The sequence below is a fragment of the Gopherus flavomarginatus genome, unplaced genomic scaffold (assembly GCF_025201925.1).
Source record: "Gopherus flavomarginatus isolate rGopFla2 unplaced genomic scaffold, rGopFla2.mat.asm mat_scaffold_47_arrow_ctg1, whole genome shotgun sequence".
NCBI lineage: Eukaryota > Metazoa > Chordata > Testudines > Testudinidae > Gopherus > Gopherus flavomarginatus.
The window spans coordinates 1,457,594-1,480,044 of record NW_026115098.1 but is presented as its reverse complement, the minus strand read 5'-3'; the positions used below and the strand labels follow the sequence as shown (position 1 = coordinate 1,480,044).

The window sequence follows — 22,451 nt, the reverse complement described above, 5'->3', positions numbered from 1 at the left end:
CAATCCACTGTCACTTCTGTTCCACCCCTTCCCCCACCAGCCCCACCCTATCACTCCTTTACCCCTGCCTCGCTGTGGCCCTGAGACCAGAGAAGCTCTGTGCCCCTGCTGCAGCCCCCGGGCTGTAGCAGGGAGTGGGAGCTCCTCCAGCCCTGGGGCTGACATAGGGGAGACTTTTCCAGGGGGACCTAACTTGGCCAGGGCCCCTGATCATGGGCCCCACTGTCCCCTTGGCAGTGCAAGGTTTGGGGAGGCTGAGCCCCCTTGTCATAAACAGATAGCTAAGGGTTAATGTTCTTTTACCTATAAAGGGGTAACACCAGTAACCTAAAACACCTGACCAGAGGACCAATCAGGAAACAAGACTTTTTCAAATCTGGGTGGAGGGAAGTTTGTGTGTGAGTTCTTTGTTCTTTGTCTTGTGTCTGTGGCGTCTCGGCTATGAGAGTGATTTTTCTATCTCCTGCCTTTCTAATCTTCTGTTTCCAAGTTGTAAGTACAAAGATAATAAGACAATAAGTTTATATTGGTTTTTTTTGTATTTACATGTGTGTAGTTGCTGGAATGTTTAAATTGTATTCTTTTTGGATAAGGCTGTTTATTCATTTTTTTCTTTTAAGCAAATAAACCTGTATTTGTCACCTTAATACAGAGAGACCATTTTTATGTCCTTTTCTTTCTTTTTATATAAAGCTTTCTTTTTAAGACCTGTTGGATTTTTTCTTTAGTGGGGACTCCAGGGAATTGAGTCTGCAGCTCACCAGGGAATTGGTGGGAGGAAGAAGTCAGGGGGAAAATCTCGTTGTGTTAGATTTACTAGCCTGACTTTGCATACCCTCTGGGTAAGGGGGAAGAGAGATTAGCTATCTTGGTACTTCTATTTCCAGGACTGGAAACAGGGAGGGGGGAGTCCCTCTGTTTAGATTCACGGAGCTTGCTTCTGTATATCTCTCCAGGAACCCAGGGAGGGAACACCTGGAGGGGAGGAGGGGGAAGGGAAATGGTTTATTCCCCTTTGTTGTGAGACTCAAGGCATCTGAGTCTGGGGGTCCCCCGGGGAAGGTTTTGGGGAGACCACAGCGAGCCAGGCACTGTATAAATCCCTGGCTGGTGGCAGCTTTACCAGGTCCAAGCTGGTAACTAAGCTTGGAGGTTTTCATGCTAACACCCATATTTTGGACGCTAAGGTCCAAATCTGGGAAAAAATGTTATGACACCCCTCCCCCCTGAGCCTCCATTACGAGCCGCCCAGGCTACCACTGCTCAGTGTGTGGCCAGTCTCTGTGTTTTCTGCTGCTCGTTCTGGGGAGCCTGGCCGGCCTTAGGGGTGGTGCCCCCCGATAGCCGCCCAGGGCTCCAGGGGTCAAAGGGCACCGTGTGGCAGTGCAAAGGTGCTCACTGCTCTCCCCTGCCCCAATGCTCCTCCATGGGTCCATAGAGGTTTGAGGGGAGTAAGGAGCAACCCTATGTGCTCCATGCGTCCTGGTCACTTTTCCCACTTGGGCTGTGCTGTGAGGGGAGCATCAGAAGCTGCTGCTCTCTGCCCTCCCGCTATGCAGCCCGGCTGAGGAAAGTGACCTGGATGCAGGGAGCTCGGATGATCTCACTTCTTGCCCCCACATCCCACAGCCCCTAGGGGTGCCCAGATGAGCAGCGTTCCAGGGAGGAGTGGGGGGCAGCAATGCCAGCTGCTCCATGCACACAGGTCAGTCTCCCCATGTGGGTGCAGGAGGGGGTGCAAGGGTTTCTGTGATGCCTATTCTATCAATATCGTCACTCAATACCAGGCACTCAAATTCACCAGTCTTAGTACTTAGACGTTTAGCGTTTGTATTTAAGCACTTCTAAAATGTGTCCCATTTTAGCTGTCTGCTATTACATGATGTAATTGAGGGAGACTCTTTCATTTCACTGTTTCTCATCAGAACCTACCTGTACATTATCATCTTCCATCCTCTCCACCTTACTAGGCTATAGAGAATCCCTGTGAATAGTTCCTCTCCTAACGGATGTCTCTGTCTGAACCCTGTGCTCCTCAGCGCCTGTCGGCTTTCCCCAGCTCTGAGGCTGTGTCTACACCGCGCACCTTACCACGGTGCAGCTGTGCCACTCTAACCATGCCATTGTAAGGTGCGCTGTGTGGCCGTCCTTATCGCTGAGAGAGAGCTTCCCCGGCAACAAAGCCAAACTACCTCCAATGAGGGGCAGGAGCTTTGTCACCGGGAGCACAGCTCCACCTATGATGCGCTGTTCACACTGCCGCTTTTCATGGCTCAAATTTTGGCATTCGGGGAGTGTTTTTTCTCACCGCAGAGAGACAAAATTTTTAGCAACAAAAGCCGAAATTAAAAAAAACTCCTCTGCAACCTATTTAATTTTACCTTTATACAACCTTTATACTGCCTCCAGTTCTGGTATCCTCATTTGAAAAAGATGTTGTGAAATTGGAGCTAGGGCAGCAAAGAGCCACCAAATGTTCTGAGGGCTGGAGAAAAATGCCTTCCAGTGAGCTATTGAAAGAGCTCAACCTGTTTAGCTTATCAAAAGAAGATTGAAAGGTGATTTCATTGAAATGTTGAAGGGCCTTAATGGAGAGAAAAGATTGGGTATTTACGGGCTCTTGAATGGAGCAGAGAAAGGCATAACAAGACCCAATGGCTGGAAAGTGAAAAGAGACAAATTCATATTACAACTGAGGCACAATAGTCAACAGCGAGGATGATTCACCACAGGAGCAAGCTACCAAGGAAAGTGGTGGATTCACCATCTCCTGATGTCATTTAATGAAGACTAGATGCCTTTCTGGAATGTGTTTGCCCCCAAAGTAGCTGTTATGTCATACAGGAGGCCTGTGATATGCAGGTTAGATGCTCTAATGGTGTCTTCTGACCATGAAGTCGACTAATTTCTGAAAAACTGAGTGTAGCATTGGGAGCAGCGTCTGATGTTTTCCTGTCTAGCCGGCTTGCTGCCTAGAACGAACGCTCCTTGAGTGGGGTGATCCACAGGGAGTAGCTCAAACCTCCAAAGTGCCTGGCCAGGGGCAGGACATTAGCCCAGCAAGGGAGGGGTGTGGCAGTGACATCACAAAGGCCTTTTGCAGGACCTCAGACTATTGGTCAAAGGTGGTGGGGAGGTGGTGACCTCACAGAGAGATGCTGACATCAGCCAGGCAGGACAGGGGCGAGGGGCCAGGGAAACCTCAGTGACCTCTGTGGCTTTGCTTCAGCACGTTTCCTTCTCCAGGTCTCTCTTTGAGGACTGAGAGATTATTTGGGGTCATGGACGTGAGCGCCAGGAGGAACCTCTTTCGAGTTTCCTCCTTCCCTTGTAGTGATTTTACTAGAAAACAGCCGTCCCTGTTTAGAAGGTAAGAGCCTCCTGGAGGTTTGAAACATGTTCAGTCTGATCTATCTGGTGACAAGTGAATTCTAGGCATGGAAAACACGAGCTTAAGGAGGCAGAATTTTATTGCGCACCTGGGATTTTGTCCCTTAGAATCGCTGGGGACATTAGGGTTTGTCCTTTTTGTTTCACCTCTTCCTCCATCCCTCCCTCCTCTTCTTCTCTTGCTTCTTTTGTCCTTTCTCCTGTTCCCTTCCCAACAACAGGACGGAGGTGTGTGTGTGTGTGTTGCAGGGAAGTCCTCTGCAGCTCCCACTATGGAAGGTCCACCCAAAAATGTGGGACTGAAATAGTGCTCGGGCAGTGATCCCCACCGGTGACCTGGGCCATCCTTTGGGCTCTCTGGTGAGAACCCTCAGCCTCCCGTCCTCCGTCTCTACCCTGATTGGTTGAGCAGGGGGATATTGACAGGGAGGAGACTCAGGTCCTTGTTGTTCTCTTTTAAGATCAAGTAAATAAGTCAGAACCAGTTCTATCTTTGATTAATTTTGCTGCTTCTCTGCATTAATTGTCTCTGAGCAGTTGATGATTCCCTCTAACATTGCAGTTCTCCTCAAATACTTGCTGAATAATTACTGTCACTGTTGTTGGTCTGGAGCTCATCTGAGAGCACAGTATTCAGGTCATTCAATGTCTGAAATTCAAGATCCGATGGTTTGTTTGAAAATCAGGGCTCTTCGGTCCTATTCCCAACACTGCCTCTGACGGGCTGTGTGACCTAAGACAAGTCAATTCTCCTTTCTCAGCCTGAGCTTCTCCCTCTTTCAAGTAGGGATAATAATGATCCGCTCTTACCTACCTCATGGTGGGTGAAGGATGCGGATCCATTTGGGAGTGTCACTAGAAGTAGTGCATAATATGAAGTTTCCCAGATTATGACATAATAGATTAGCTGAAATCGTCTATTTTATTTGTATTTTTTTATTTTGAAATTGTTAATAGTAGCAACGACTTAGCTCAGATTGAAGCATCTTATCTAATGGTTGAGATGTAAGTGTCTCCTCTTTGTGTGCGAGGAGACAATTTAACACACTCTGACAAAGAGGAGATGCTTTTGTTTTGCAAGAAAATATTTTTGCAAAGATCTTTCATCCCACTTGTTATGATTTGAGAAACAAACTGGTTTAGTCTAAATGGGATTTTCGGACAGAAACGGTTTGAATGAAATTTTCCCACCATCTCGATTCCTGGGCTCTGGGGTGTTTTCATCTGTTAGAACAGGAGTCAGAACTGGTTGCTTCTCTTTCTGGCTCTGCCATCGCCTTGTTGTGTAGGCCTTGGGTAGGTCACTTCCCTTCTCCCATCTGTCCAATCGGAACAGGAACAGTTCTCGAACTATGGGCAGTTTAGAGCCCAAGTGAGATAAGGGGTATTAAAGCCCTCTGTGAAGGAGAAAGGGGAGTTTCACAGTGTTTAGCACCAAGGAATTCTAAAGTTTGCTAAAATGTCTAGTCTGTGGAAACAAGAAATGGTCGGGGCCAAACTTATTAACCACTGCCTTTTTAAAGCCCATTCAAAGATGTGAGTCCCTATCTTTTAGGTACCTGTGGTTCTTTGCCAGCAGCAGAGAAGAGGTTCCTGCCTCCGTTTTTGTGGCCTTAACAAACCAGGTGTTGTGCCCCAGTTCTCGTCTGAGACCCCTGAAAAAGAACATCTTCCCATCCATGAACAAGACAGGACCTATCTTTCAAAGGGGAACAAAAAGACCTCTGGGACTTACAGACTAGCTAGCCTGACTGCCATAGCTGGAGAGATCCTGCAATACATTCTTAAACACTCAGTTTGTCAGCAGCACCTACAGGATGATTTGGTTCTTCTGACTAGTGAGCGTGGAATTGTCAAGAACAAATCATTCCAAACCAATCCTCTTTCCTTCTTTGGCAGGGTTCTGGGCCTGGTAGAGGTGAGTAAACAATAGATGGGATCTAGCTTGGTGTTACTAAGGCTTTCGACACAGTCCCATAGGACATTCTCAGAAGCAAACGAGGGAAATGTAGTCCAGCTGCAATCAGTGTAATGTGGGTGCAGAGCTGGTTGAAAGCCAAGACTCCAGGAGCCCTTCTCCATGTTTAGCTGCCCAACGGGGAGGGTGAACCTAGTGGGTCTGGCAGGGATCAGTCCGGTGTCAGGTACTATTCTATATTTTCATGAATGATTTGGAAAATGGAGTGGAGAGCATGCTCCTAAAGTTTACAACTGACACCAAGCACTTTGGAGCACAGGATTGAAATTCAAAACACCCTTAACAAATTGGAGACTTGGTCTTCTTGAGCCAAACTCCATGGTTAGGGCTCTCTCTCTACACTGGGCTGAAGTGAAACCCCAGAGCCAAGCACTCCTCCTGGGCAGTGAGCTCCGACCTTGAATGGTCAGATGCTGCTTAGCACTGTCAGAGCAGCTTTTGCTGGGGGATTCTCCCAGCACTTTCCAATAGCGGGAAGGTATGAAATCCCCATTTGACTGCTGGGGACAGAGCCCGAGAGTGGGGAGCAACTTGCCCAAAGTCCCCAGAAAAAGGAAAACAACCAGCAGAGGAACCAATAGGAAACCCAGCAATGGAACTCAGGAGTCCTGGGGGTGTGCTGTGGTGACCAGATGTCCCAATTTTATAGGGACAGTCCGAATTTTGGGGTCTTATCTAGGATCCTATTACCCCCCACGCCGTCCCGATTTTTCACACTTGCTGTCTGGTCACCCTAGGGTGTGCACATGTGTGGGTCCCAGCTGCTCCCTGCCCCCCTCATTGAAGCAGATGTGCAGGGTTACTGCCCTGGGAAGTGCAGGGCACCAGTGGATGTGGGGTTGGCTGGAGGTAGGGTCTGGCTTCAGGCAGGGCAAGGGCTGCGTGGCTGGCTGGCTTCAGGCAGGGGGGTGCATCAGGGGTTGGCTGGAGACAGGGCAGGGAGGATGCGGCTGGTGCAGGCAAAGCAGAAGGTGCAGGGCTGGCTGGAGACAGAGGCTGACTGCCGGCAGGGCAGGGCAGGGGGTGCAGGGCTGGCTGCAGGCAGGGCGTGGGGCAGGGCCGGTGCAAGGAAGTTTCATGCCCTAGGCGAAACTTCCACCTTGCACCCTCCCCCCCCCGCACCCCTGCCCTGAGGCGCCCCACCCGTGGCAGCTCCCCCCTCCACCCTGAGGCTCCCCTCTTGTGGCAACTCTCCTGCTCTGCCCTGCGGCACCCCCGTCGCCCGAGCTCACCCCTGCTCCGAGCACGAGCACCCCGAGCACGCCGTGGCCGCTTCACTTCTCCCACCTCCAAGGCTTGCGGCGCCTAAGCCTGCCAGGCAGTCAGGCACCCTCCTCTGAGCCACAGCAGCCCTGACAGTTGACAATAGAGGCACCTTAACCCCTGAGTTCCTTCAATGTGTCCCCCTCGGGGGTCCAGCTCCGATCACCAGATACTCGGGGTATGTCTATACCACCTGCCGAATCGGTGGGCAGCGATCGATCCAGCGGGGGTTGATATATCGCGTCTAGTGTAGATGCAATACATTGAGTGCTCTCCCCTCGCCTGCTGTACTCCAGCTCGGTGAGAGGCGCAGGCAGAGTCTACGGGGAGCTGCAGCAGTCAACTCACCGAGACTGTGACATTATAATTGTTAGGCCTGAATAAAGATATAGCAGACAAAACCAGGTATGCCAACCTGACCAAAGTCAGGCTAACAGAGGTTTGTGGGTAATCCCTGAGTGGAAAACACTGAGAAGCAGCAGCATGTCTCACAAGCGCTGGGAAAAAGTGAGATAAGAGAGAAGCTGCATTCCTGGCATAGTACCAGATGTGCTGTGTTCGGGCAGCTCCTTCGAAGAACTGATAAGAGTCCTAGTTTCCCAGCCTCCTTGTTTTCGCTCCCTGGTTTTGTTCTTTGTTTGTTTTTAACTCCCCTACATTTCTAACTTTAGGCATGCATGTATACTAAAGGTGTCTAGTTTCTAGTTGTTAGAAGAAGGGGGTGGGTTGCTCCAGTGAATAATTTATGACGCGACGGAACTGTCTATATAGGCTTATACTAAGATGTAAAGAGCAGGCTGGTTCTCTCTGGAGACGAGCTGCTCTCTATTGATGCGTGCACTTGTCAATAAAGAGCTTTTGATCGGACCTTGCTGGTGTTGCCTGTCTCTCTCGCGGTCAGACAACGAACTTTGCCGTCTGGGTTAGAGTCCCTGACATCTTTGGCGACTCCGCCGGGACCCGTCTGACTCTCCGGCGGGGGATCGGACCCTGAGGCAACGCAGCGCGCATCCTCCAGTTTAGAGGAGACTTGCCTGGTGATCTGATCTCTGCGTTGGCGATAAGGCGTGTTCTGTGAACCAGCTGAAACTCGTAGAAATCCAGCAACGTCCACCTACCCATTGAGTAGGGTCCAGGTTGTCGGGGTTAGAGTCCCTGACTACTTAGGTCTGGGCTAGAGTCCCAGTCCAGGTTTGCACAGGATCCAAGTTGTCTGGATTAGAGTCCCAGCCTGGGTTTGAGTCTCAGTCCAGGTGTTCAAGTCCCTGGAGAGGTAAGTGAGCGCTCGACGCGGGGAGGTGGGGGTTAGAGTCCCTTTACCTCGACCCGGGGAGGAGGGGTTAGAGTCCCTTCATGAAGAGGGGTTAGAGTCCCTTCATTAAAATGAGACAAGTTGGCAGTAAGTGCCTGGGGGATGCCCCGTTGTCTCTGATACTTAGAGATTGGAAAGAGATTTCTGAGACAGCTGATCTAGTTAAATTTAAGATGAGAAATCTGTGTTGGATCCAATGGCCATCATTTACCTTTCATTTGTCCCCAACTAGAGACTGGCCGGTGGGTGAAACCTTTTCCACAGATAGGAGGAACTCCTTAAGGGATATTTTGGTTGATCTTAGGCCGAGACAAATGGATTACTTGTTTGTATGGTATAATTATAAACCCATGGAGGGATGGGTAGCTTTTGAAGCTGTTTGTATGGAGAGCTCTTGTAAAAAAATCACCCACCATATGCACCAGAGCCGCACCGGGAGGAGGACAATTTTGTTCCTGTTCTTCCCCGTCTGATGGAGTGCAAGGATTCAAAAGCAGGTTAGGGACAGTTCAGGGACAGAGGAGAATCAAGGGGGAGCTCAGAGTGATGTTCCCTCATCTTCAGAGGAATCAGGCAGCCTCACCCCCTCTGTGCAGCCTCCAGCCAGCCTTTTGCAAACTTGGTCAGGGACTGCTTTTCAAACACCCCCAATATTACAGCAGCCCTTGTCCTTGCCCTTGTGGACCCCCACTAGGTTACTTAACTCCATGAGAGAGAATGTTTCTGAGACACCTCTGATATTACAAGCCTCATTGAGAACTTATCTGGTTCTACTGGTTGCTGGGGAACATGAGATGGTTTTACCCATACCCTGTTTGCAACTTCAAATTTGTTTAACTGGCAGTGCACTATGCCTCACTTATGAGACAATCCTGAGGCAGTGGAAAGAATGTTCTGCACAATCTTTTTCACTCATGTGCCCACTTGGGCAAATGTAAATCAGTTATTAGATACTCTCATGACAGAAGATGAAAGACAAAAAGTAAAAGAAAAATCTGCAGCTCATTTGAATGCACCTTGGCTAATTACTGACCCTAACTGGAATCCCAATAATCCAGCTCAAAAGACAAAGTTGGATGGATTTTTAAAAGCTGTTTTGAATGGTATTAGAGATGCAGGGGAGGCTACTCCAAATTGGAGCAAGGTGACTGCTTGTGTTCAGCATCCAGATAAGCACCTCTCTGACTTTTGTGCTCGACTGATTTGTGAAGTTAAAAAGCATGGGAATTTAAATCCTGAAACTGATCATGGAAAGGAGATGGTTAAAATGGTTTTCATGTCACAATGTGCAAAGGATATTGCAAAAAGATTTAGAAAGCATCCAGATGGTACGCAAGGGAAAAGTTTGTCTGAAGTAGTTAGCATTGCTACTAGAATGTTTAATGGGAAAGAGAAAAAGAAAGAAAAAGACATAAGGAACGGGTTAATTTAAAAATCATCTTGGCCCCGGGATGGAAGGAGGGGGGTGCTCTGCGTTCAGGGTCAGGAATCGGCGCGGACTGTGCTTGGTGCAGGGAGGGGCTGCTTTCGGCCCCAGCTGGCTGTGAAGGAAAAAATATAGACAGAGGCGAAGCAAAGGAAATACAAGTTACAGAACTGAAATTACATTTGCAAAGCTTAACTGTCCAGTAAGATCCAACAGTGTGCCTTTGTGACCCTGGAGTCGGTGTGGCTTGGTGACACCAAAGAAGCCACAGGCAGCCGACCTGGACTGGAATCTCTGAAAGAGACGCCGCAGGAGATTCCAGGGTGTAAAAGAACAGCCCTCCCAAGAGCAGAAGCATGTTGGAAATTCTGGACAAGCTGTATACAGGATAATCTCCCTTCCACCTCTCCCCCTCCTCTGAACATTATACACAGAAGTGGCCAGTCTGGACGTACGTGTGTAAGTATGAAAGGAGCTTCGGGCTTGGGGCATTAATATTTTCCTGAGTGATGTGAGAGCGTTCCCAACACTCTCCGTTGTTGTTTTATTATTTTATTAATGAAGCTTTAAAATTCAGTTATATGGTGTGTTTTCTTTATCTTCCCCCAACGATCCTGTAGTGTCAGCCTGATCATCTGACATGAGGGATAGATTGGTAACAGAAATTTGTCACAGTTTGGTGAGCAATTAAGAAGGGGGGAGCCCTGCAGAATTTACACCATCTATTTGTTTTACCCTTGTTATTTTGTGTTTGCTTTGCTTGGTACTGTTGGTGTTATATGCTGAGAACTGCATGAGTAAAAGTGAGTCCTAATAGGATAAGGAAACACTATTTGGTTCTGGTTCTGTTCTATTTAACCAGTTACTGTTGTTGTTTTTTTTCTCTGTTCATTTGGGTGTTAGGAGTGTGGGTGGAACTGAACCTCTTGTTCGTAATTCCTCGGAGTGGAAGCCATGTGTGCGAGACAGCTCTGAGGTTAAATTGAGATCCTTCTGTCCTGTCCCCTGTAGCGGTCAGTGTATAGAAGTGGGAAAGTCTGGCTTAGACTGTAATTCCCTCTGCTCTCTGTGTAATTCTCTTTTCTGTTTAAGTGTCAAACAGATGAATGAGTCTCTGGGTAAACCCTCTAAGAGTAGTCCTTCAAATTATATGTTAAGTAAATGGCCTTTGCCCAATGGGCCATGTGTCTTCGTCTAGGTGGCAAGCCTCATGAAGGAGGACTCGGGTAGTCTTGTGAGTAAGAATGTTTAAGGGAAGAGACCAGGAGGGGTGGGGGGCTAGTTGAGAAGCCCACCCTCCTAGCTAAACTGGTAGTGGAAGAAGTTGGTGCCTATGGAAGGGACGGTTCAGTGAGAAAAGCAGGATCGGGCCCAGGCGGGCAGGCAACAGACAGAGAGATTGGAAAACAGGTTGGAAAACTTTAAGGGTGTAGTGGAAGGAAGGAGTAAGTAAGTGTAAGCATGGGGATTTCAAATACCCAGAACTTACTTGGAATGGTGATTTGAGTTGATAAAAGTGGCTGTTGGGAGACAAGCAAGTGATTTAAGGGAGAGTGAGAAGTTAACTCTGTAGTTGCTGGAGGAAACAGCAGTTGAACTTTGTAAAAATGCTAAAGAGGAAAGTTCTTGGTGTCTTTGAAATGTTTGTAAATAAATTGAGGCAAAGAAATTGTTAATTGCAATCATTTAGAATTTAGTTAAATTAGCTGAAGAATGTATATAGTGCTATGTAATTGAAATTTTATTAGGCTGTAAGGGCACTATAAGTAGTGATGTTTTCTTTCAGTGTTTGAAAGCAAGAGTTAAAAGTAAAAAGCAAGCCAGAAAGCATCTGTATTCATGCAAATTATCTAACTGATAAGGTAGGAGCCACTGAAACCTGGGCTGCCTATGAAACACATAAAATATGGGATAATTCCTCTGTTTTTCCTGAAATCAACAAGGGTATTTGTCTATTTTAAGCAATGATTGTCTGCCCAGAAGGGGTAGACCTCTGTTTTTTTGTCTTTCAGATAATCAGAGAAAACTGATGCCAGCTAAACAGCATTCAACGTACCATGCATTTACTGGCACAATAGAAATTATGTTTTGTGTTCTATGTTCTGTCTTGTGGTGTTTGTCTTGTGGCCGGAATTTTTGTGTTTAATATTTTTATAAAATAATCTAGTTTAAAATCAAACAAAAAGGTTAAATTAAAATGCAGATACTTGTTTTGTTCAACTTGGAATACAAAGTGTTTAGATAAATCAGGAGAATGTGATATACTAAAGTCTAATGCATTTCCTTAAGTAAGGAAAAGAAACTTTATTGGTCAAATTGTTAATTGCAAAAATTGTTGTTAAAATTTGCATACCAACAGTCTTTGAAAGCAAGGACATGAAAAGTTAACCCACTCCCCATATTGTACATGGGATCTTTCTGGCTACCTCAGATTTCTAGCCAGAGGGCTGGGGATGGTGGAAGGCTATTGGACTAGAGGTTGTATTGAGTGAACTCCTCAAAGTGGGTGTGCTTGTCCTGGCTTGTTGCTCGAAAGCTCTGTAATAAGGTTATTTTAGTAAAAGGGTGTGTGTGGCATATATTAAATAATAAGACTAATGTACTGTATAATGACAATGTGTAGGTGTTCATTGTTGGGAAAAAGGTGTATGAGTAAAAAGTGAAAGTTTCCTTTGCAGGTTAAAAGAAGCCAAGAAGGGAAGAAGCACAAAGAACAGAATGAATTAACTGAAAAAATAAAATAAAATAAAATAGCAAGCTCAGGCTATAGATAAGACACTGACTCCATTCAAGGACACTGCTCACAGTTAAGACTTGGTTAACAACCAGGAAAAGGAGGGCTTGAATTTGCCCATGCAGCTATGAGATCTGAAAAACACTGCCAGGCACTAATGAAATGTGTTAAGTTTTTTTTCTCACAGGTAAGGAAGCGCTACCCAAAGACCCTAGCAGCCCTGCCACTCCTTGGAACCAGGAGACGGGATTGATGTAAAGGTCCACCAACGAAAGACTGCCTTGGCTCCATGCTGGAAAGGCCCTTAAGTCCTGATGACTACCAACACCGCTGTGAAGTACCAAAGACTGACTGCTTGGACCCAAGATTCTCACTGCAAAAAGACCCCTCCACATTGGGAGAATTCTCCTACTGATGATTAGCCTATTTCACCTTCTAGCTCCACTGTGCCTTCTGGACAGTAGGGAAAAAGTACAAGGTGAAGTGCTAGTAGCCTCTCCCTTATCCACTGACAGATCTACTGTGCCTTTGAATTTTTCTAGAAAAAGCAAAACCATTACAGGGTGATGTGCTAGTAACCTCTCCCCTATATGATGCTGCACCAAGACTGTTTTGGGAAAGAAGAAGGAACACTCACTCCACTGAAATTGCTAAAGTCCAGGAATTCCTGACTAGAAAGGACATTAAGAACTGACCCCGGTGAAGAAACAAAGAATTGTACACTGGCAGAAAAAATTTGTGGGACCCATGCTTGGGAATGTGGTATTGATTGGATTTTGGGGTTTATTCTACAGGCTGTGCCCTGTGTTGTGGATAAATTCTTCAGCATGTATTGCTCTCTCTAATTGGATTTTAAATAACAAGTACCCGAAGAGTTTGTTCTGCCACTGGAAATTTTACCTGTATTGAAACCATTCCAGTGACTAATAATGTAACCCCCTCCTATGCTATTAATGTCAATGCCTTTTAAAAGTACCTGAAAATAGTTAAATAACAAATGTAATATAGTACTACACCAAGGAAAGATGGTATTAAATATCACTGAGGCTGGGAAGGCATTGCAGTGGGATCTAGTATGTTTGGAGATTCAGAATTTCCTGAATGACCAGCTGATGGCCATTTGGAGTGATCTTGAGTACCAGACTTGGCCCACTGCCCTTACAGACACATCAGGAGTACCATCTGATCTGTGGTCATGGAGATATACTAAAGACTTTCTGGGTGGAAGTGTAAACATTTACAGTGCTCCTTCCAAGCATTTGGACTGGGGGGTGTGGGCTTCCACATACCGAATCCTGACGGGTCCATGGGGAGGATGCACATGGGACTGGATTATTCACCGAAACATCTGGGAAATTAGACCACTTGGTATACCTAACTGATTTATAGTCAGTGCCCCAATCCCTTAGTTGTCAGACAAACAGGATTCCACTCTTTTGTCCGTGCACTCATTCCTGGATTGTGGGTGGCTAAGCTCAAGAGAGCAGTTGTAAATATTTCTGCAGAGCTTGAAAAAAAACAGCTAATGCATTAATAGACGCTTTCCAAAAGTTGCAACGAAAGACTGATGAAGTAGCAGAAGTAACTTTGCAAAATAGACGTGTGCTAAATGCCATGAATGCTGAATTAGAGAGGGGCTTGTGCTCGCATTGGGGAAAAATGTTGCTTTGCTGTTAATCACTCTGGCTTAATTGACAAAGATTTACAAGCTATTAAGAATGTTGCTGTTGTTTTCCATGCTATATCTCTTGATCACACTTTTAGTTTTAAGGACCTCCACTCAGACCTTGGGTCATGGTTTACTAGCCTCCCCCGTACAATTGTTAAATGGATATGTGTCCCAAGAGTCCCATTATGGTCCTCTAGGGACAAAGGGGGGATTGTTAGGCCTGAATAAAGATATAGCAGACAAAACCAGGTATGCCAACCTGACCAAAGTCAGGCTAACAGAGGTTTGTGGGTAATCCCTGAGTGGAAAACACTGAGAAGCAGCAGCATGTCTCACAAGCGCTGGGAAAAAGTGAGATAAGAGAGAAGCTGCATTCCTGGCATAGTACCAGATGTGCTGTGTTCGGGCAGCTCCTTCGAAGAACTGATAAGAGTCCTAGTTTCCCAGCCTCCTTGTTTTCGCTCCCTGGTTTTGTTCTTTGTTTGTTTTTAACTCCCCTACATTTCTAACTTTAGGCATGCATGTATACTAAAGGTGTCTAGTTTCTAGTTGTTAGAAGAAGGGGGTGGGTTGCTCCAGTGAATAATTTATGACGCGACGGAACTGTCTACATAGGCTTATACTAAGATGTAAAGAGCAGGCTGGTTCTCTCTGGAGACGAGCTGCTCTCTATTGATGCGTGCACTTGTCAATAAAGAGCTTTTGATCGGACCTTGCTGGTGTTGCCTGTCTCTCTCGCGGTCAGACAACGAACTTTGCCGTCTGGGTTAGAGTCCCTGACATAAGTATAATCTAATATCTCATTGAAAGGTGACAGGGCCAGAAAGAGTTAATTAACTCACCTCACCGACTGACCTGACCCGTGGGTGAACCTTAAAAACTGGTTAACAAGATATGTAAATGAACAGAGCTTTGAAATGCAAGTCTGCAGTGTTAGAGGTAGAAGGGGAGGTGTTTGCTCAGGTCTTGTGATGTCAGCAAAGAAGTCTTGTCTATTGCTCTAGTTTTAATTCAAAGAGCAAAAAAAGAATATTAACATTTATGATGATACTTGAGTGAAATAGTATTATTGTCTGTGTCTCTTTGAAGGTTGTGGTAATCTGTATCTGAACTGTTTGATGGATGTACTAATTGCCAGGATGTTTGGAAGAAGAGTTAAGCCTATTGTTTTCTCAGGCTGAAAGGCTGCTGGAAATGTTTAAGAACCTGGGACACGATCCTTCTTCATCTCAGATCTGCTTTGGGTTTCAAGAGGGGGGAAACCTTAAGCCACAAGGATTGAGATCCCCAGTCATTGACTGGAGCCACCCTGAATATGGACATTGGATTATAACCTATGGACTATTTCTAAAAGGACTTTTGGCAACTACAAGCTCATCTCTACTTTGTATCTGAACCTCAAAAATTGAATTCAAGTCTATATGTCTATTAATCTTTTAACCAACACTCACTCTCTCTCTTTTCTTTTCTAATAAATTTTAGCTTAGTTAATAAGAATTGGCTATAGCATGTATTTTAGGTAAAATCTAAGTTATAATTGAACCTGGTTATGTGGCTGATCCTTTGGGATCGGAAGAATCTTTTCTTTTATATGATGAAGTAAGATTTTCAGGAATCATCATCATATCTAACAGGTGTGTCTGGACGGAGGCCTGAGGCTGGGTACTTTAAGGGAACTGCGTGGTTTAAACTTCTAAGTAACCAGTGAGGTACTACAGAAGCTGTTTTGTGCTGGCTTGGTAAATCTAAGTATTGAAATAACCAGCAGCGTTTGGGATTTGTCTGCCCTGTTTTGTTTGCAATTCACTCTGATTGAGTGAGCTGAGCTGGCTCCCACGGGCAGCACCGTCACACCTACAGCCAGGCTGCAGAGGTCCGGGGGATCTTAGGGGCCTTGGGGTGCACAGATACCTATGTCCAGGCCATAGCGGTCCCTGGGGGGCTTAGAGAGTTTGGGGGGGACACAGATACCAATCTCCATGCTCTAGGGTCCCATGGGGGCTTAGAGGGTTCGTGGGGGGCACATATTCCTACATCCAGGCTGTAGGGTTACCAGGGGGGCTTAGGGGGTTAGTGGGGGGCAAAGATACCTACGTCCAGGCTGGAGGCATCCTGGGAGTCTTAGGGGATTTGTGGGGGCCAAAGACACCTATGATGTCCAGGCTGTAGGGGTACCAGTGGGTTTTAGGGGTTCGAGTGGGCACAGATACGTATGTCCAGGCTGTATCGTTCCCAGGGGGAGTTAGAGGTTTCGTGAGGGGCACAGATATCTACGTCCAGAGTGTAGATGTCCCGGGAGGGGGGGGTTAGGGGGGTTGTGGGAGTGCAAATACCTATGTCCAGGCTGTAGGGGTTCCTGGGGGCTTAGAGGGTTTCTGAGGGGCACATATACCTACGTGCACACTGGAGTGTCGCAAGGGGCTTATGGAGTCTATATGGGGAACAGATACCAATGTTCTGGCTGTATAGGTCCCTCGGGGGCTTAGGGGGTTTGTGGGGGGCACAGATACCTAAGTTCAGGCTGGAGGGATCTCTGAGTGTCTTAGGTGTTTGGTGGGAGGCACAGATACCTACGTCCAGGCTGCAGGGGTCTCGGAGGGGCTTAGGGTCTGTCACGGAGTGTGGGGGAGTCCGGTCCTGCACCCCTCTTCCTGGGACTCACAGTGACTCTCAGCCAGCCAGTAAAACAGAAGGTTTATTGGACAACAGGAGCGAAGGATACGGCAGAGCTTGGAGGCACAAGCAGGACCCCACAATCAAGTCCTTCTAGGGGTTCAGGAAACTTAGTTCCCAGTTTGGGAATCCCTGAATTCCAACCACCCAGACCAAAACCGAAACTGAACTAACCCAACTCCCTCCAGCTGGCCATTTGCTGTGTCCAGCTTCCCGGGCAAAGGTGCTGACCCCTCCCCGCGCCTAGCTCAGGTTACAGGCTGAGCACATATCCGGTCCTAAAGTCATCCCCTGCTCTCCCATCCCCCACACAGACAGTCCCTACTCCATCACAGTAATGCACAGAGCATTTCCCGCATGGAGCAACAGTGACACCATGTGGCCACGCACGGTAACGCACAGAACATTTCCCATATGAAGCAACTGTGACACCGTGTGGCCAGGCAGGGTAATGCACAGAGCATTTCCCACATGGAGCAACATTGACGCCTTGTGACCACACCAGCTAATGGACAGAGCATTTCCTGCATGGAGCAACAGTGACACCATGTGGCCATGCAGGGAAATGCCCAGAGCATTTCCTGGATGGAGCAAACAGTGATTCCATGTGGCCACGCAGAGTAATGCACAGAGCATTTCTCTCATAGAGGAACAGTGACAACATGTGGCCATGCAGGGTAATGCACAGAGCATCACGCCTATGTAGAGGCTGTAGAGATCCCTGGGGGGCTTAGGGGTCGTGGGGGGCACAGATAGCTACGTCCAGGCTGGAGACATTCTGGTGGGCATTAGGGGCTTCATGAGGGGCACAAATATCTACGTCAGGGCTGGAGAGGTCCCTGGATGGCTTAGGGGGTTGTGGTGAGCATAGATACATACGTCCAGGCTGCAGGGGTACCAGAGGGACTTAGGGGGTGTCACGTAGTGTGGTGGAATCTGGCCCTGCACCCCTCTTCCTGGGACACACAGTGACTCAGCCAGCCAGTAAAACAGAAGGTTTTTTTGGCCAACAGGAATGAAGGATACAGCAGGGCTTTTGGGCACAACCAGGACCCCTCAATCGAGTCCTTCTGGGGGTTCAGGAAGCTTAGTTCCCAGTTTGGGATTCCCTGAATTCCAACAACCCAGCTCCAAACCAAAACTGAACTAACTCCCTCCAGCCAGCCCCTTCCTTTATTCAGCTTCCTGGGCAAAGGTGCTGACCCCCTCCCCGCTGCCTAGCTTAAGTTACAGGCTTAGGTCCTGTCCCTCACCTAAAGTCACCCGCTGCTCTCCCATCCCCCACACAGACAGTCCCCACTCCATCACAGTAACGCCCAGAGCATTTCGCGCATGGAGCAACAGTAACACTGTGTGGCCATGCAGGGTAATGCCCAGAGCATTTCCCCCGTGGAGCAACAGTGACACCATGTGGCCACACAGGGTAATGCACAGAGCATTTCCTGCATGGAGCAAGAGTGACACCGTGTGGCCACACAGGGTAATACACAGAGCATTTCCTGCATGGAGCAAGAGTGACACCGTGTGGCCACGCAGGGTAATGCACAGAGCATTTCCCCGCATGGAGCAACAGTGACACCGTGTGGCCATACAGGGTAATGCACATAGCATTTCCTGCATGGAGCAACAGTGACACTGTGTGGTCACACAGGGTAATCCACAGAGCATTTCCCATATGGAGCAACTGTGACACCGTGTGGCCAGGCAGGGTAATGCACAGAGCATTTAACACATGGAGCAACATTGACACCTTGTGACCACACCAGGTAATGGACAGAGCATTTCCTGCATGGAGCAACAGTGACACCATGTGGCCACACAGGGTAATGCACAGAGCATCGCACCTACGTGGAGGCTGTAGAGATCCCTCGAGGGCTTACAGGGGTTCGTAGGGTCACAGATATCTACATCCAGTATGGGCGGGACCCTGGAAGAGTTAGGGGGGTTGTGAGGGGCATAGGTACTTGCGTCCAGGCTGTAGAGGTCCTGGTGGGGATTAAAGGCTTCCTGGAGGACAGCAATATCTACGTCCAGGCTGAAGGGGTCCCTGGACGCTTAGGGGGTTGTGGTGAGCACAGTGATCCCTGGGGGTATAGGGACTTGGTGAGGGGCACAGATACCTATGTATGTCCTGGAGGGGTCCCTGGGGGGGGCTTAGTGGTACTGTAGGAGACACAGATACCTACGTCCAGGCTATAGGCATTCTGGGGGGGCTTAGGGCTTTGGGGGGCACAGATACCTACATCCAGGCTGGAGGGGTCCCGGGGGGCTTAGGTGGTTTGTGGGGAGGGGCACAGATATGTACATCCAGGCTGGAGAGGTTCCGGAGAGGATTAGGGGTTTTTGCGGATGGCAGAGATACCTATCTCCATACTCTAGGGGTCCCGGGGGGCTTAGGGTTTTTTTGGGAGGCACAGATATCTATGTCCAGGTTGGAGTGGTTCCTGGGGGGTTTAGGGAGTTCCTGGGGGGCACAGATACCTAGGTCCATGCTGTAGGGTTCCCTGGGTGGATTAGCGGTTTTCTGGGTGGCAGAGATACCTACGTCTAGGCTGTAGGGGTCCCTGGGAGGCTTAGGGGGTTTGTGGGGGGCAGAGATACCTACTTCTAGGCAATAGGTCTTCCAGGGGGAATTAGTGTGTTGGCGGGGCACAGATACCTAGGTTCAGGCTGGAGGGTTCCCGGGGGGGGGGGGGCTTACGCCGTTTGTGTTGGGCACAGATATCTGCATCCAGGCTGGAGTGGTCCCTGTGGGGGCTAAAGCGGTTTCTGGTGGGCACAGATAACTACCTCCAGGCTGGAGGGGTTTCTCGGCACTTAGGGGTTGTGGGGGCACAGATACTTCCATCCAGGCTGGAGGGTCCCTGGGGGGCTTAGCGGGTTCATGTGGGGCACAGATACCTAAGTCCAGACTGGATGGGTCCAGGGGGGGCTTATGGGGTTCAGGGAGCACAGATGCTTATCTCTAGGCTATAGGGGTCCCTGGTGGGCTTAGGGGGTTTTGGGGGGCCCTAGATACCTAAGTCCATGCTGTAGGCGTCCCTACAGGTGCTTATGGGTTCGTGGGGTGCACAGATACTTATGTCCAGTCTGGAGGGGACAGGGGGGGTTGGGGTTTCATGAGGGGCACAGATACAAACCTCCAGGCTGTAGGAGTCCCAGGGAGGCTGTGGGGGTGCAGATACCTACATCTAGTCTGGATGGGTCCTGGGGGTTATAGGGGGTTTGTGGGGGGCACAGATACCTAGGTACAGGCTGTCGGTGTCCCGAGGAGATTAGGCGGTTCACTGGGGGCTCAGATACATCCAGGCTGGATGTGTCCCGAGGAGCTTAGGGGGTTTGTGGGGTGCTCAGACACCTGTGTCCAGGCTGTAGGGATCCCTGGGAGGTTAGAGGTTCGTGGGTGTCACAGATAGGGACTTCCAGGCTGAAGGGGTCGCTGGGACGTTTAGGGGGTTTGTGGGAGTACAGATACCTACGTCCAGGCTAAAGGGGTAATGGGGGTGCTTAGGGAATCGGGGCGGACACAGATACCTACGTCCAGGGTCTAGGGGTCCCGAGGGGATTGGGGGTTGAGGGGGGAACAGATGCCTACGTCCTAGCTGAAGGGGTCCTGGGTGGTTTAGGAGGTTCGTTGGAGTCACAGATACCTAAGTCCAGGCTGTAGGGGTTCCTGGGGTATTCGGGGATTTCTGGGGGTCACAGATACCTACGTTCAGACTGGAAGGGTTCCAGAGGGCTTAGGAGATTTATAGGGGGACAGATACCAACATCCTGGCTGTAGGGGTTCCCGTGGGGATTAGGTGGTTTATGGGGGGCACAGATTACTCATAGACTCATAGACTCTAGGACTGGAAGGGACCTCGAGAGGTCATCGAGTCCAGTCCCCTGCCCTCATGGCAGGACCAAATACTGTCTAGACCATCCCTAATAGACATTTATCTAACCTACTCTTAAATATCTCCAGAGATGGAGATTCCACAACTTCCCTAGGCAATCTATTCCAGTGTTTAACTACCCTGACAGTTAGGAACTTTTTCCTAATGTCCAACCTAAATCTCCCTTGCTGCAGTTTAAGCCCATTGCTTCTTGTTCTATCATTGGAGGCTAAGGTGAACAAGTTTTCTCCCTCCTCCTGATGACACCTTTTTAGATACCTGAAAACTGCTATCATGTCCCCTCTCAGTCTTCTCTTTTCCAAACTAAACAAACCCAATTCCTTCAGCCTTCCTTCATAGGTCATGTTCTCAAGACCTTTAATCATTCTTGTTGCTCTTCTCTGGACCCTCTCCAATTTCTCCACATCTTTCTTGAAATGTGGTGCCCAGAACTGGACACAATACTCCAGTTGAGGCCTAACCAGCGCAGAGTAAAGCGGAAGAATGACTTCTCGTGTCTTGTTTACAACACACCTGTTAATGCATCCCAGAATCACGTTTGCTTTTTTTGCAACAGTATCACACTGTTGACTCATATTAAGCTTGTGGTCCACTACGACCCCTAGATCTCTTTCTGCCATACTCCTTCCTAGACAGTCTCTTCCCATTCTGTATGTGTGAAACTGATTGTTCCTTCCTAAGTGGAGCACTTTGCATTTATCTTTATTGAACTTCATCCTGTTTACCTCAGACCATTTCTCCAATTTGTCCAGATCATTTTGAATTTTGACCCTGTCCTCCAAAGCAGTTGCAATCCCTCCCAGTTTGGTATCATCCGCAAACTTAATAAGCGTACTTTCTATGCCAACATCTAAATCGTTGATGAAGATATTGAACAGAACCGGTCCCAAAACAGACCCCTGCGGAACCCCACTTGTTATACCTTTCCAGCAGGATTGGGAGCCATTAACAACTACTCTCTGAGTACGGTTATCCAGCCAGTTATGCACCCACCTTATAGTAGCCCCATCTAAATTGTACTTTCCTAGTTTATCTATAAGAATATCATGCGAGACCGTATCAAATGCCTTACTAAAGTCTAGGTATATCACATCCACCGCTTCTCCCTTATCCACAAGGCTCGTTATCCTATCAAAGAACGCTATCAGATTAGTTTGACACGATTTGTTCTTTACAAATCCATGCTGGCTATTCCCTATCACCTTACCACCTTCCAAGTGTTTGGAGATGATTTCTTTGATTACCTGCTCCATTATCTTCCCTGGCACAGAAGTTAAACTAACTGGTCTGTAGTTTCCTGGGTTGTTTTTATTTCCCTTTTTATAGATGGGCACTATATTTGCCCCCTTCCAGTCTTCTGGAATCTCCCCCGTCTCCCATGATTTCCCAAAGATAATAGCTAGAGGCTCAGATACCTCCTCTATTAACTCCTTGAGTATTCTAGGATGCATTTCATCAGGCCCTGGTGACTTGCAGGCATCTAACTTTTCTAAGTGATTTTTTACTTGCTCTTTCCTTATTTTCTCTTCTAAACCTACCCTCTTCCCGTAAGCATTCACTATACTAGACATTCCTTCAGACTTCTCAGTGAAGACTGAAACAAAGAAGTCATTAAGCATCTCTGCCATTTCCAAGTCTCCCGTTACTGTTTCCCCCTCCTCACTGAGCAGTGGGCCTACCCTGTCCTTAGTCTTCCTCTTGCTTCTAATGTATGACAGATACCAATGTCCTGGCTGTAGATGTTCCTCCACGGTGGCCTCAGGGCTGGAAGAGCTCCCACTCCCTTCTATTACCTGGGGGCTGCAGCAGGGGCACAGAGCTTCTCTGGTCTCACTCCTTTACCCCTGCCCCGCTGTGGCCCTGACACCAGAGAAGCTCTGTGCCCCTGCTGCAGCCTCTGCGCCATATCAGGGAGTGGGAGCTCCTCCAGCCCTGGGGCCACCGTGAGGGAGACTTTTCCAGGGGGACCCAATTTGGCCAGGGGCCCCCGGGACCCCGACAGCCTGGATGTAGGGTTATGTGCGACCACAGCCCCTCTATGTACCCCAGGAACATCTACAGCCAGGACATTGGTATCTGTACCCCCCGAACCCACAAAGCCCCCCAG

The 22,451-nt window shown here is 48.2% G+C and overlaps 1 protein-coding gene and 1 long non-coding RNA gene across 2 annotated transcripts in view; one reads left to right on the top strand and one right to left on the bottom strand.

Annotated features, from left to right (window-relative positions):
* Positions 1 to 22,451, bottom strand: part of LOC127042512 (zinc finger protein 560-like) — a 253,284-nt gene that overhangs the window by 79,157 nt on the left and 151,676 nt on the right. The gene's annotated exons all lie outside the window — the stretch shown is intronic.
* The window catches only part of LOC127042516 (uncharacterized), a 106,522-nt gene continuing 94,554 nt past the window's right edge, over positions 10,484 to 22,451 (top strand). Inside the window, exon 1 of the long non-coding RNA XR_007771964.1 lies at positions 10,484 to 10,561. This is a non-coding gene — a long non-coding RNA (uncharacterized LOC127042516). The remainder of the gene's footprint in view (positions 10,562 to 22,451) is intronic.